We start from the raw sequence: 12954 nt of genomic DNA, 5'->3' as shown, positions 1-12954 counted from the left end.
AAGTAGTTTCTTATGTAGTGGTTTTGATGTACACATCTGGGCCTGTATTTGGAGGTCCCTCTGCTAGTGCTCCCAGATAATTATATAGCCTGACATACCTCCCTCAACCACAAATTTTTCTATCAGATAGAAATGAATGAGTATGTATGAGATCAAGGTGAAAGCTACCTTGAATTGGGCTGAAGCAGCTTGGGTCTCAGGAGTTCACCAGAAACCTTTCTTTAGCAGGAGATGATGAACACAATCATTTGTTCTCTCACTAATTTATTCAAAAACATTTATTAATTATCTACTATGTTCAAATTCAACTCTCATCTGTGGCTCCAAGAAGCTGTAGCATGTACAGCAGCCATACCTTGGTAAAGCTATCTTCACAGACAGCCTAAATCAGATTGAAGGTATCCAACGGGTCTCAAACCTGTTGGCAAGTTAGCAGTATGTCTACCCCAAGCATATAAAGACTTTTTCCAGTGGAATGGGTGGATGAGGGCAATTTGTTTCAATGGCCATGGCGACAGCTGAAGCAAGCACTGTGGAATACTCAGAGCTTGGTCAGACTTGAAAGACACCAAAGTCATTATGGCATCCCAGGCCACCACCAGTTGTCTTACATTTTGTCTTATGACTGGACTTCAATGACTTTGGAACAGAGAGTGAGGCTGATAACTTTGTGCAACTTTGCCTCACTTAAATTCAATTCACTTTGAGTCAAGACATCACCCTGTAATGTCCTCTTCACGAATAAAAGACAGACAACAATTATGTTCAAAGCATTGTGTTATATGATCTGGAAGAAGCCATGGCTAGATACTATAGAAATTCACAAAGTCAAGGGATTATGAAACTCCATTAACATTGTTCGACAAGCCCCTCTGGGTTACTAAAGAGATCTTTCAGGAGTCCATTTGCAACTTCCTGGGCTGCATGCTGTATACCACAAAAATCTCACAGTTCCTGATCAAATGCACTTTTCTTGAGCTTTTCATAAAACCAGCTTACCTGAAGACTGCGTAGGGCTACTTTGCATATTCTAGGTCAGCAAGGTGGCACAATTGATAGAACGTCAGACTTGAAGTCAGACATGAGTTTGAATCCTGTCTCAGACACTTAAACTAGTTTTGTGGTCCAAGGCAAGTCACATAACCTTCCTCAGCCTCAGCTTTGCCATCTGTAAAATGGGGACAATAAAAGTACCTACATACAGAAGAGTTGTGAGGATCAGTTGAAATAATAGTTTCAATAGCACATTAAGATTTCTGGGACATTCTGTACATGCAAAGCACTTTGTAAACCTGAAAGCTAGCTTAAATGTGTTAAGTGACAGCTATTGTAAACTAGGTCTATTGTATGCAACAGGAAAAAAAATCAGGATTTCATTCAAGAAGGCTTGTACTCAATGTGCCAGAAACCAAGACTTCCTACCTATGATTCTGCTTATTTTTTTTGACAGCCCTAGAAAGTTTTCCTTCATCTTTTACAACTCTCCAAATCTTTCCCATCTTTCAAAGTCTCACCTTTTCCACAGTTCCTTCTTGAGTCAGTTCAATATATAGGGATCTTTCTACTTCTTGAACTCTATTCCTTAATGTCTTATACCACTCATTTGCAGATTTATCATACACTATCTCCTGTCATTTTGTGTATTGCTTTCTTTGATTATTATTCAATGGTTGTACTGTTCAATTTTTCATGTGGTGTGATATAATCTGGCATGACCTATAAGATCAAAATCAAAATAAAGCAGGAATGGTGAAAGAAGGTGATAATCAACTTGTGGAAAGAAAAATACAGAATGGTTACCAGGATGATTCAGATTAGTTTCAGATTCAGATGGCATGATTCATGATTGAATCATGAATGACATCCCTCAAGTGGATGTAGAAAAATCTTAGTTTCCCTTTGAAAATTCACACAGAAAAGCATCAAAGATTTAGAGCCAGAAGGGACCTTGGAGGCTATCTATTCTAGCTCACTTGACAAACAGGAAACTACGATGTGGAAGAATTAAGTTTGCTTGTTTGACTTCGCAGAGATACAACAGAGCCAATATTTGAATCCAGGTTCTATGAATACAAATCCAGCATTCTTTCCACTTTACTACACTGAACTTCAAACCTTCTGTTGTGTTTCTGGATTTTAAAGAAAACTCATGGCAATTAAAAAAAAAAAAACTCCCAACTGGATCTGTGATTCTGTCAGCATAGTGAGCTCCTAGCAAGAAGCACCTTCTCCACAGCTCTTAGAGAATTTCCTGGAGGCACTGACAGGTTAAATGATTTCCCTAGTGTCACAGTCAATCTATGTGAGAATCCAGGTCTTCCTATCCCGGAGAGTGGCTCTCTATGCAGTACAACATGCTTCCTCATGGTAACAATGGTTGCTATTTATATTGTTTACACATAAACTATCTTCTTTGATCTTAGGTTTGTTGGAATTTGACTTGGAAAAGAACCCTTTTTGAACCATTTTGTCCAACTCTTCATTTTATAGACACTTTCCTAAGCAGCTGGGTGGTACAGTGGATAGAATGCTGGGCCTGGAGTCAGGAAGGCTTATCTTCCTGAGTTCAAATCCGGGCTCAGACACTTACTAGCCACATGACCCAGGGCAAATCACTTAATCCTGTCTGCCTCTGTTTTCTCATCTATAAAATGACTTGGAGAAGGAAATGGCAAACCACTCCAGCATCTTTGCCACTGAAAATGACTGAACAACGACAGACCTACTTGGAGCCCAACAAGGTTAAGTGTCTTCCCTGAGGTCACACATGTAGTAAGCAGCACACCTGGGATTTGAACTCAGATCCTCCAACTGCTTATCTTAGATTTTTTTCAAATAAACTTTATAGTAACTCAGTGAGGTTGTATATGAATTACCATCATTTTCTAGATGAGGAAAAGGGGGCTTAGAGAGGTCACCTTTGTAAGCCCCCTTTTCCTTATCTAGAAAAAAACTGATTAATTACTTCAGTGACCTGAGATTAACCTTTTTTTAATAGAAACAAACCCCAGAACAACCCATTTATTGTCATAATACCACAAAAGAAAGATCAAAATAACATGGAAAAATGTGTAGCTGGCTTTTGGAAGCCCGGAGAATGTAACTATGAAAAAAAAGTATTGCCTTCCCAGTGTCTTCTGACGTCACTGACGGTACACCGCTAGTTAGAGACACTCTGTAGCGGAGCAACGCTGCCTCCTTTTGGCAGGATCCGGCCAAGCTGTATTCTTGACTTTGGAGCCTTGGAGTTCATCTCCTCTGCAGCATCCAATACAGGATTCATATACTCATCGAAACCAATCATGCAGCCCTCCATTCGCTTTATTTACTTGCCCGTACAGCCATACCTGAATTCAGGACCGATTTCGGAGACACCTGAAGATGAGGTTGATGGGCTGCACCATCACCTTCTGTACCCTCTGGCCCTGGCCGTGGCACGCCATGGCGGCAGCGTACAATGAGAGCGCGGGGCATGGCGTGCCTTAGGGAAACCACGAGCGGAACCGGAAGTTCGGCCGCGCTGCATGCCGGGAGGCAAGATTAACCTTCTGATTCCACCTAGCGGCACATTGCGAGTAACATGAAGTTAGATCTCAGCTCAAGAGTGGAATGCTTAATTTCTTTAGAGGGTAGTGAGGGCATGTTTTCACTTTGAGAAACACTTAATTGGAATAATATTTTGTCCATATTAGTACACTCTTAGGAGCTTTCCAAAAATATAACCTGAAGAAAGTTCTTCAAATTTAACCTCTTCAAAAATAAAATATTTTCCTTTATAATCCTTTGTTTCTGTGTTTATGTGTGTGTGTGTGTATCCATAGCTGAATAGAACCTACTCTAACAACACAAGTAAGCAGAAGACCCTGCTATGAATAGCCATGTTAATGATAATCCACATAGCAGAGAAATGAGAAAATACAGATAACTATAATTCAGAATGAACACATTAAATTCTTAGGATATATTAAAAAAATCATTGACTAGGCTGGCTAGTTTGGCTATATTTCAAGCTAAAAGTCTCGAGATGTTACAGCAATTGGTAGAGGGGTAACCAAAAGGCTTTTTTTTTAAGGGAGTTCACCAAACTACATGCCACAACAAGTATATTTGATGCTAGTTTTTCACACAAAAAATCTCTCTGTGCTAACATGTGAAAATGGTTTGTGTGGGGGGACATCTTTTTCTAATGGTAAAAGGTTCTGCTTTCTGTAGATATGAAGAGAGAAGGGGTCTTTTTTGGAGCAACTGATTATAGAGTAGTGAAAGAGGAATCACTAATGAAAGAAGTGGGTTTTTTATGTTCTAGTCATAGTTGTAGTTACCATCCTAAGCTGTCTCGACAAGGTTTGAGAGGTTTCAGCATGGCGGGGAGTCCTAAGAAAACAATCCACAAGTGACATTTGCAGAACCATTGGTACCATCATTGCCACAAGGAATATACAGAGTACTGAGAGATTGCCAAGGCTCCAGAAACTATGATATTCAGAAACAATGCCCCCCTTAGCTATAGGTTTTAAACTTGAAGGAGGCACCTGTTTGCTTGAAGGTCAGTGACTCAGATTGTGAAAAGTGAATTACTCATGCAGCTCTAGTCTGAATGAGGAAAAGTACAAAAGGCAGTAAAGAACAAGGCCAAGTCAGGATTATTCCCTGCCAGCTTCCTTCCTCTTCCCCCTCTTTCTAAGGCATAAAAAACAACTAAGCAACCTCTATACTGCAGAAAACCTTGTGATTAGAAATATTTGCTTGAAGTCATCCAATTTCTAACTAGAACTCCCAAATGTTTTCTTTACTGATTGACTTATTTGATGAATGGCTAATAACATAGGTTTGACCCTCTGCATGTATATCAAACTAACTTTACAAGGGCAGATCAAAAATATTAAGTACATATCCCACTGATGTTATTAAAATAGGAACAGAGAACCCATGTATTCTTCTGCTCCTTTTGGTGAAGTAATTTCTGTTTCAACTAGTATACTATGTATGTTTAGTCATAGATACTATCTGGCAGAATTGTTATCTTTTCACTCTTTTTTATTCTTTTACCTCCTGCCTGTATTTTTCCTTCACATTTTCCAAGTGTCTTTCCTGTCCTCTGACCATTTTTGCTTATCTTCATTGCCTGTTTGGATTCTCTTTTAGAACTAGAAAATTCTTAAAGTTCTAAGTTCAAAGGGTGGCATTAATGCTATTAAGTTCTCTGTTCCTAATGACCGTACAAGAGACAACATGTTAGATGATGTTTCTAGTGCTTAAGCAAATCATAGTAGCATTACTATTCTTGTCTGACAGGTAGCAAACGTTTTCCTTTTCTTCTTGTTTGACTACTGAAAAACTCTTGACTATCTGTCACAATGACAAGGGGGCTATATCAGCATTTTGAGATTGAACCCCAACCTAACAAATATTGTAAGGGTATATTCTGGTTGGACCTACTCATACATTAAATGTGAAGTGAGGATGAATATCCAACTTTAAACCTTAATGTACAAAATTCACTTCAGCTGAGTCACTGAGAGAACTATCGTTCATTCTCTGAACACTTATTACAAATTAAAATATTACACAAAATAAGCAGGACTGAAATTGAATCATAATTTCTAAGTTCTGTACTCGTAAATACAGAGCATCTCAGAGAGATCTTTTTATTGGACACAAATTAAAACAGAGAGGAAAAGTTATTATATATCCAAGTTATTCCATCATTGGACTACCTAGGTTCAAGTCATACACACATATGTATATGTGTACATATATGTATATATTTATATATGTGTGCGTGTATATATATGTATATAAAAATATATTGTGGACTGGGGAAAAACTTTTTTTTTAAAGTTGATGTAGTCATCTTATTAGTCTGGGAAATGCAGCACAAAATAAACAGGATAGCAGACAGTCTGTGTTTTTGTTTCTGACCATTCCTCTCTGTCTCCTTTCCTCTGCCTTTCATCCACCATCTTACCTGCTTACACACCATTATTAAAAGCTTTGGCGATAACTACATTGCAAAGTGCCAGGTAGATCTCATATCTCTTTATTGTGCTATCTCAATAAGGCCTTCTTCAATTCTTTCCCTGTAGATTTTGAAATCTATTCCCTTGGCTGTGGTAACTCAATACTGTGCAGAGAGAATGGAAATGCTATTATATGAAAACTGCTTCTTTTCCACCACCACTTCATCAGTAGAATTCAACAAAACGCACTAAGTGCCAGCTGTGTGCAGAAAACTGTGGAGACATTGAAATAAATAGAAAGTTTATATATAAGATAACCCCTGTCCTCATGGATATTCTATCTTTGTAACTTGTAGAGAAAAATCTATTTAGACTTTAAACAGTTACCAATGTGGACTGCAATTCAAAGTTCCTTTGGTATTCTTCATTGAATGGGAAGAGTACTTTAAATTACAAGAGGAACAAAAACTAATGTTCTTGAAATGTGTGAAGTTCATCAGGCTATTTCTCTAGGGAAAAAATCCATCATTAATATATTTTATGATTCAATTCCCCCTCTTACCCATAAAATCTTTGATACAATTTTAATAGTTGAATCAATTGCTAGGTGTGTTTTCCTCAGCTAGCATTAACGTTTTCTGGTACACTGGTTCTTACTGTAGAGTAATTGTGATATTTGAAGGCCTTTATTTACACACTAAAGAGTAAGGCCACAAAATATCAGCTTTGTCTCATCAGCACAATTAAAACTTTTAAGCAAATTATGAGCATTTTTCATTCTTTTAAAAGATAGCAAGGAGAGCAGTCAAAAAGTGTTAGTCTGAGCCAACTATTCCATTCATTTTGGAATTCTGCACGAGCAACATAAAGAAATGGAGAAAAGAGATAAAGAAGACAGCAAGGATCAACCTGAACTAACACTCACAAATTCAAGCCCCACTCTCGTGTCCAAGCATACAGATTTTTTACTCATTTTTACCTTGACAAACTGTGACCATGAGTCACTGTAAATATACTCTGTTAAACAGATACTATTCTTATGTAAGTGCAACTTCCATGACTTTTTCAGTTAATCAGTTTAGATATCTGTTTGCTGTTAACCCCTGGTGAAACGTAGTGGAAAGAGCACTATACGGACTGAATCAGGTCAGGAGCCTCGAGTTCTAGACTTAGTTATGCCAGCAACTAGTTAGATAATATTAGCAAGTCACGTGGGTACCCATGTCTCAATTTTCTAATCTGCAAAATGAGGTGACTGAAATAGATAATCTCTAAGGTGCCTTCTGGCTCTACAATGCTTTGGCATCCTTTAGGTCATGGCAAGCTTTTGTGATGTCTGCAACAAGTTTTTATAGGTACAAGTGATCTGGATTAAAAGGTCACTGTGATAAAGTGGAGAGCTGAGGCCCTATGAGGGTAATGCAGGTCAAATAAGAGCCTCTCTGAGAGAAAAGAAGCATTTAAATCCTAAATTACAGGGAAGGGTTTTTAAGATTGATCAGATTTATAATGCTAATGCTCAACTCTTTGGTCTTTGCAGATGCAGTCTAAGAGGAAAAAAATCACAGGGGAGGGTAAAATGGAAACAATAAATCTCTCCATATCCTTAGTACCTAAAATGCAGTTCTTGAATTCAAAATAAGGCCTAGCAGTACCAGTTCACAATTTACACTGAAGAAAGTGATTATCCTCCCATGGATAAATGCATACCTCTACCAACTATGCTGGTCAATTATAGAATACTAGATTGTTCCAATTATTATATTCATTTTATATCTTGTGTATATGATAGCACTTAAAAAACCCCACTATTTAGGGTGTTCCAAAAGTCTTTGTAAAGTAGCCTAAAATTTTAGAGACTTTTGGAATACACTGTATACTTGAGTGCCCAAATTAATGTTTTTGTTGCTTGTTATAAAAATCTCTATATTGTTTTAAGGCCACTATGATTAGGGGAATCCTATTTGAATGAATGCAAGTGATGTGTGTAAACATATTGCTTAGACATATTAACTATATTGTCACACTCCTATTGGAAATTCATGCTTATTAACAATTATAAAAGCTTTTCTTCCAAGGCATTATTAGATAATATTTTCCTGCAAAGAGATTTCTTCATTGAACTACAGGGAATCATAAGTCATAGAATTAAAACATTTAGACCTATAAGTTTATATGGTCCAAGGCCCACAGAATTTAAGGGACTTTTCCAGTCGGAATCAGGATTTGAGCCTAGATCTTTTGAGTCCAAATCTAATGTCTTTTCACCATATTTTACTGCTCCTTCACAGAACCATAGAATCTCAAATTTAGAGGCAGCAATTCAGTTCACAATTGAACAAGAATTCCTAAGAATTACCCAACAGATCTCTTTGATGAATCTCTATTGAGGAGGAATCCATTATGTCTTTACATAGCTCATTATACTTTTTCTTTACATCAAGTCTAAATCTGCCTCTCTGAAACTTTTCCTGCTCCCCCTGCCCCCACCAGTTCTGCCCTGTTCTTGTCACCACTGTCTTTGGCATTACTAAATAGCTCAACATGAAAAATTTTTTTTACCAGTGGAAATGACAATAAAAAACATCCATTAACATCTGCTTTACTGCTGCATCTTAAAGGCCTCACAGACTTTTTTCCATGTGACTTGTAGCTAAAACCCCCTTATTTACTGCCTCCCTCATTTCAGGGTGAACACCTTGAAATCAAGGAGTTTCTCAACTTTTCTATTTATATGTCCACCACTTAGCACAGTGCTTGGTACATAGAAAGCACATATTAAATGCTTTTTTCATTAATTCAGTCCACAAGACAGTCCATCAAATACTTAATTATCATACCTTTCTTCTCCTCCTTCTCTTCACCCCCTACTTGTCTTTTCTAGGCTAAACATTTCTAGTTCCTTTGATCTCTCTTCACATGGCATTATTTTGAAGTCCACCACTCAGTTGTCCTCCTCTGGACACTATTTAGCTTATTAATGTCCTTCTTAATAGGTAGCATCCATAACAAGCATAATTATTTCAGATGTCTGACCAGAGAAAAGTACAGTGGGACAATTACCTTCCTAGTTCTGGAAACTATGACAAATATGACGTTGATATCAATACAGAATCAAAACCTATTTCTCTTTGCATATGTTATGACTGCTATATTCAAACTGTCTTGCATCAATGGAATTTCATAAACCAAAGATGACTGGAAGCTATGGATATTTGAGGACTCATAAATGTGGTTTTAAAGTATGGAAAGTCATACTTTAAACCCGATTCCCTGTCCCTTTTCCCTCCACATACTACATCTCACAAAGTACCTTAAGCCGAAGAGGTCTATAAAAATGTCGCCCAAATCTAATAAGTGCTTATTAGACACCTACTATGTGTAGTGCAAGATATCCTCTGAGACACTAAGTCGGAAATTTGATTACCCCCGCCCCGCCTCCCCAAAAAACTATCCCTATATCAAGATGCTTATATTTTACAGGGGGGATATAACATGTAAAAAGGTAACTATACACATGATAATATAAGGAAAAGATAATTATAACAATTAGGGGGATCAAGAAAGGCAATTCTTAAGAACTGAGAACTCTGAAAATAAAATATATAGAGTAGATACTGTATTGCAAAGGAAATGTGTTTGTGTCCTTTTCTTTAAAAAATAATGACTTCAAAGTGTTCTGCTTCCAATTGGGGATAAACACAGAATCACAAAGTCTCAGAGATGGGCAGAGCCAAAGAGATCGAGTAGTATAAACTGTTCCTGGAGAAGCACATCCTTCAATTCCTCTCATCCTGCTGCACTGAGCTGAAGGAAGCCATGCCAAGTGCTGACTGGGTCCACTACAAATTTATGTTAGCTCTCAATTGTGCCTATGCTGCAAAAAGGCAATCTTTCTACTCTTCCTTAATTAATTCTTTACTCTCCTTATAACAATGGCTGTTCCAAACTTTCTTTCTCTCCTCAAGCCTCCACGAATACTCCTTTCCCAAACTTCACAGCTGAGAAGTTTGCTTCCTACTTTAGTGAAAATCAAAGCCAATCATAATGAGCTCCCTCTTGCCTCTTCCCTTTGATCTTACATTCTCCAGATATCATCCAATACTACCTTCTTTATTCCAGTCTTTGATGAAGACATGGTTCTCATATTTGTTAAGGCCAACCCTTCTATGTGCACCCTTGATTTCCAATTTCTTCCTTCAGTAGATTACCCGCCCCCGTCATTGACCCTTCTTCCAAATATCCAATCTATTACTGTCTATTGGTTCCTTCCATGCTACTTATAAACATGCCCAAGTTTCCCTCCACCATTGAAAAAAGCATCCTCCTTTCCATGGCTAGCTGTTGTCCTATATCTCTTCTCTTGCTATCTCTGCTAAGCTCCTTTAAGAAGCCATTAACGCTTATTGCCCCTACTTCCAATCCACAATCTGTTTTTCGGCCTGGTTACTCTACTGAAACTGTTCTCTACAGAATTACCGATAATCTTTGTATCACCAAATATCTTGGCCTTTTCTTCATCCTCATCCTTCTTGACCTCTTTGCATCACTTGACATGGCTGATCACCATTTCTTTCTGAATACTCTTCTTGTCTTTCTTTTTTATGATGCTTTTCTTTCTTAGTTCTCCTCCTACCTGTTTGATAAACTCTTGTCTGTCTCTGTTGCTGGAGTGTCATTTATGACACGCCCACTAACTGTGGATTTCCTCTAAGGCTCTGTCCTAGGCTCTGTCTTCTCCTTTTCTCCCTACAGTCTCACTTAATAATTCATCAGCTTTGCCCTTTATATATACTCCCAGATCTCCAAAATCTCTCCTGAGCTCCAGTCCCATGTCACCATCCTCCTACTGAACAGTTCAAATTGAATTTCCCTTACACATATCAAGTTCATTATGTCTTTAAAAAAAAAAGACTGGACTTTTCCCATAAACTCAGCCTTTTTGTAAACTTCCTCATTATTAAAGTGGGCACCACCATTTTCCTAGTTACTCAGATTCTCCAAGTCAGGCACTCCTCACTTTCACTCACACTACATTTCTACTAAGTCATCAAATATTGTTATTTCTATCTCCACACATGTCTTGTATGTTCCTTTACTTCCATTCACACAGCTTCCACCTTTATTGAGACCCTCAACTACTCTCAACATGATTATTGCAATAAGCTCCTATTCACTTTTTCTGCCTTCAGTTTCTTCCCATTCCAATCCATTCTCCACATAGTTTGCAAAATGATTTTTTTTCCTCAAGTACTTTTATTCTTTCCACAATTTTTGGAAGTTTCATCGATGAGCTGTGGAAGAATGTTACTTTCAAAGAGCTTCCTTCATAATCCTGCTTAGCTTCTGGATCTTGGTTCTTGCGGACATATCAACATATTTCTCTCCCATACGAACAATCATTCCTCCCATGATTGAAGGGTCAGTCTTAACCTTCCGTTTCAGGACTTGGCCTTTCCTTAGGAAGCTGTTCAGGACTGTTTTTAATTCTGAAAGAGTTGCATCTTCTAAAGTGGATGCAGTAGTAGCTGAGCACTGTACTTCACCACGGTGCACACTCATCATGGTAGAAAATGCTGAAATGACTCCTGGGGTATTGTTTAAGCGCCCATTTTCAGCAAGCAATTTCGTGAGGTTGGTTGTGATGGGGGAAAACTTCTCTTTTGCTGTTATGTCACTTAGGGTTTTTATTTTAATAGAATGCTTTATATATAATAGAGTCAATCATTTTGGGATCCTTCTAAAGTTACTCTGAGTAATTCCTTTTCTACCACGTCCAGTTTATTCTGCTTAGACACATCAGAATAAAGAGCAGTGGCATACTGACCTTCCAGACCATACACTTGAATTGGAGGCCTGACGAGTTTAGCAAATGGTCTCCACCACTGAAGTAAGTGGTGAAGCAGCATACCTGCTGGAGCAACCCGGAAGCACCGAGCGCCACCATCTTCTCCTGTGGTCACTGTAGGTCAAACGGGAACTCAGAGAGAGGAGGAGGAGGAAGTGACTTGAGAGACGCATGAGCAGGACAACCCAAATTGATTTTCTTAAAGTACAAATCTGACCATATACAGCTTCCTACTCAATAAACTGCTGTCATTCTCACATCTCGTTTATGTGGGACACCCACACCCACACCCACCCCTCCATCCCTCACACACACCCCCTCCCCAACAGACACACAAACACACACACACACACACACACACACACACACACACACACACACACACCCTGCAAACAGCCTTCCTTGTTAGAATGTAAGCTCCTTAAAGGCAGGAACTCTTTTTACTTGTGTCTTTGAATCCCCAGTACTTAGTACAATGCTTGATTGCTTAGTGTCTAGGAGAACAATTTCAGTCCCTCTCCCTTCCAGTACTTGAACTCAGCTATTCAGTTCGTCTAGTTCAGGAGAGCCGATTGTTAAATTTTCAGTGTGAGCTTTTACACTGGAAATTAAGCAAATGCTACAAATCAGGGCTTGGTAGAGTGTTTTGTTAATTGTCCAGACTTAAGAAATGATGGATAAAATGTTGATAATGTAGATTAAACTTAAAAATATGTCATGACTATATTTTTTTTCCTCCTGGAGAGCTAGTTGTTTTACATTTACTAGCACATTGCTTGTTATCTTGATAATTCTAAGCTTTCTCTTTTTTCAGGGTATAAACATACCCAGTTTCTTCAGTCACTCCCAGCACGCCATATTTTCCAGGCCTCTGACTACCCCAGTTCCCTCCTCTGAATGTTACAGTTTGTTAACACTATTGTTAATATTTGTTTCCTAAAACTGTACGCAATAGTCCAGGTAGAGTTATAACAGTAAGATCATTTAGGGGTGTAAGGAACCTTAGAGATCAATCAACTATTGTAATCCTTTCATTTTATAGAAAGAAATCTGAGACAGAGTTTTGTGATTTTTCAAATTCTCATTTGTGTCAAGTAGCAGAACAAGGATTGCAATGTAGGTACATGAATTCCAAATGCAGGGCAT

The 12954-nt window shown here is 38.2% G+C and overlaps 2 pseudogenes; both read right to left on the bottom strand.

The window, feature by feature from the left end:
- Nucleotides 1–3160: 3160 nt before the first annotated feature.
- On the bottom strand, nucleotides 3161–3443 carry LOC118830610 (annotated as a pseudogene).
- Nucleotides 3444–11273: 7830 nt separating this feature from the next.
- On the bottom strand, nucleotides 11274–11907 carry LOC118832359 (annotated as a pseudogene).
- Between the last annotated feature and the right edge of the window lie 1047 nt (nucleotides 11908–12954).

This window comes from Trichosurus vulpecula, chromosome 9 (assembly GCF_011100635.1).
Source record: "Trichosurus vulpecula isolate mTriVul1 chromosome 9, mTriVul1.pri, whole genome shotgun sequence".
NCBI lineage: Eukaryota > Metazoa > Chordata > Mammalia > Diprotodontia > Phalangeridae > Trichosurus > Trichosurus vulpecula.
This window is presented reverse-complemented; position numbering and strand designations above follow the sequence as displayed.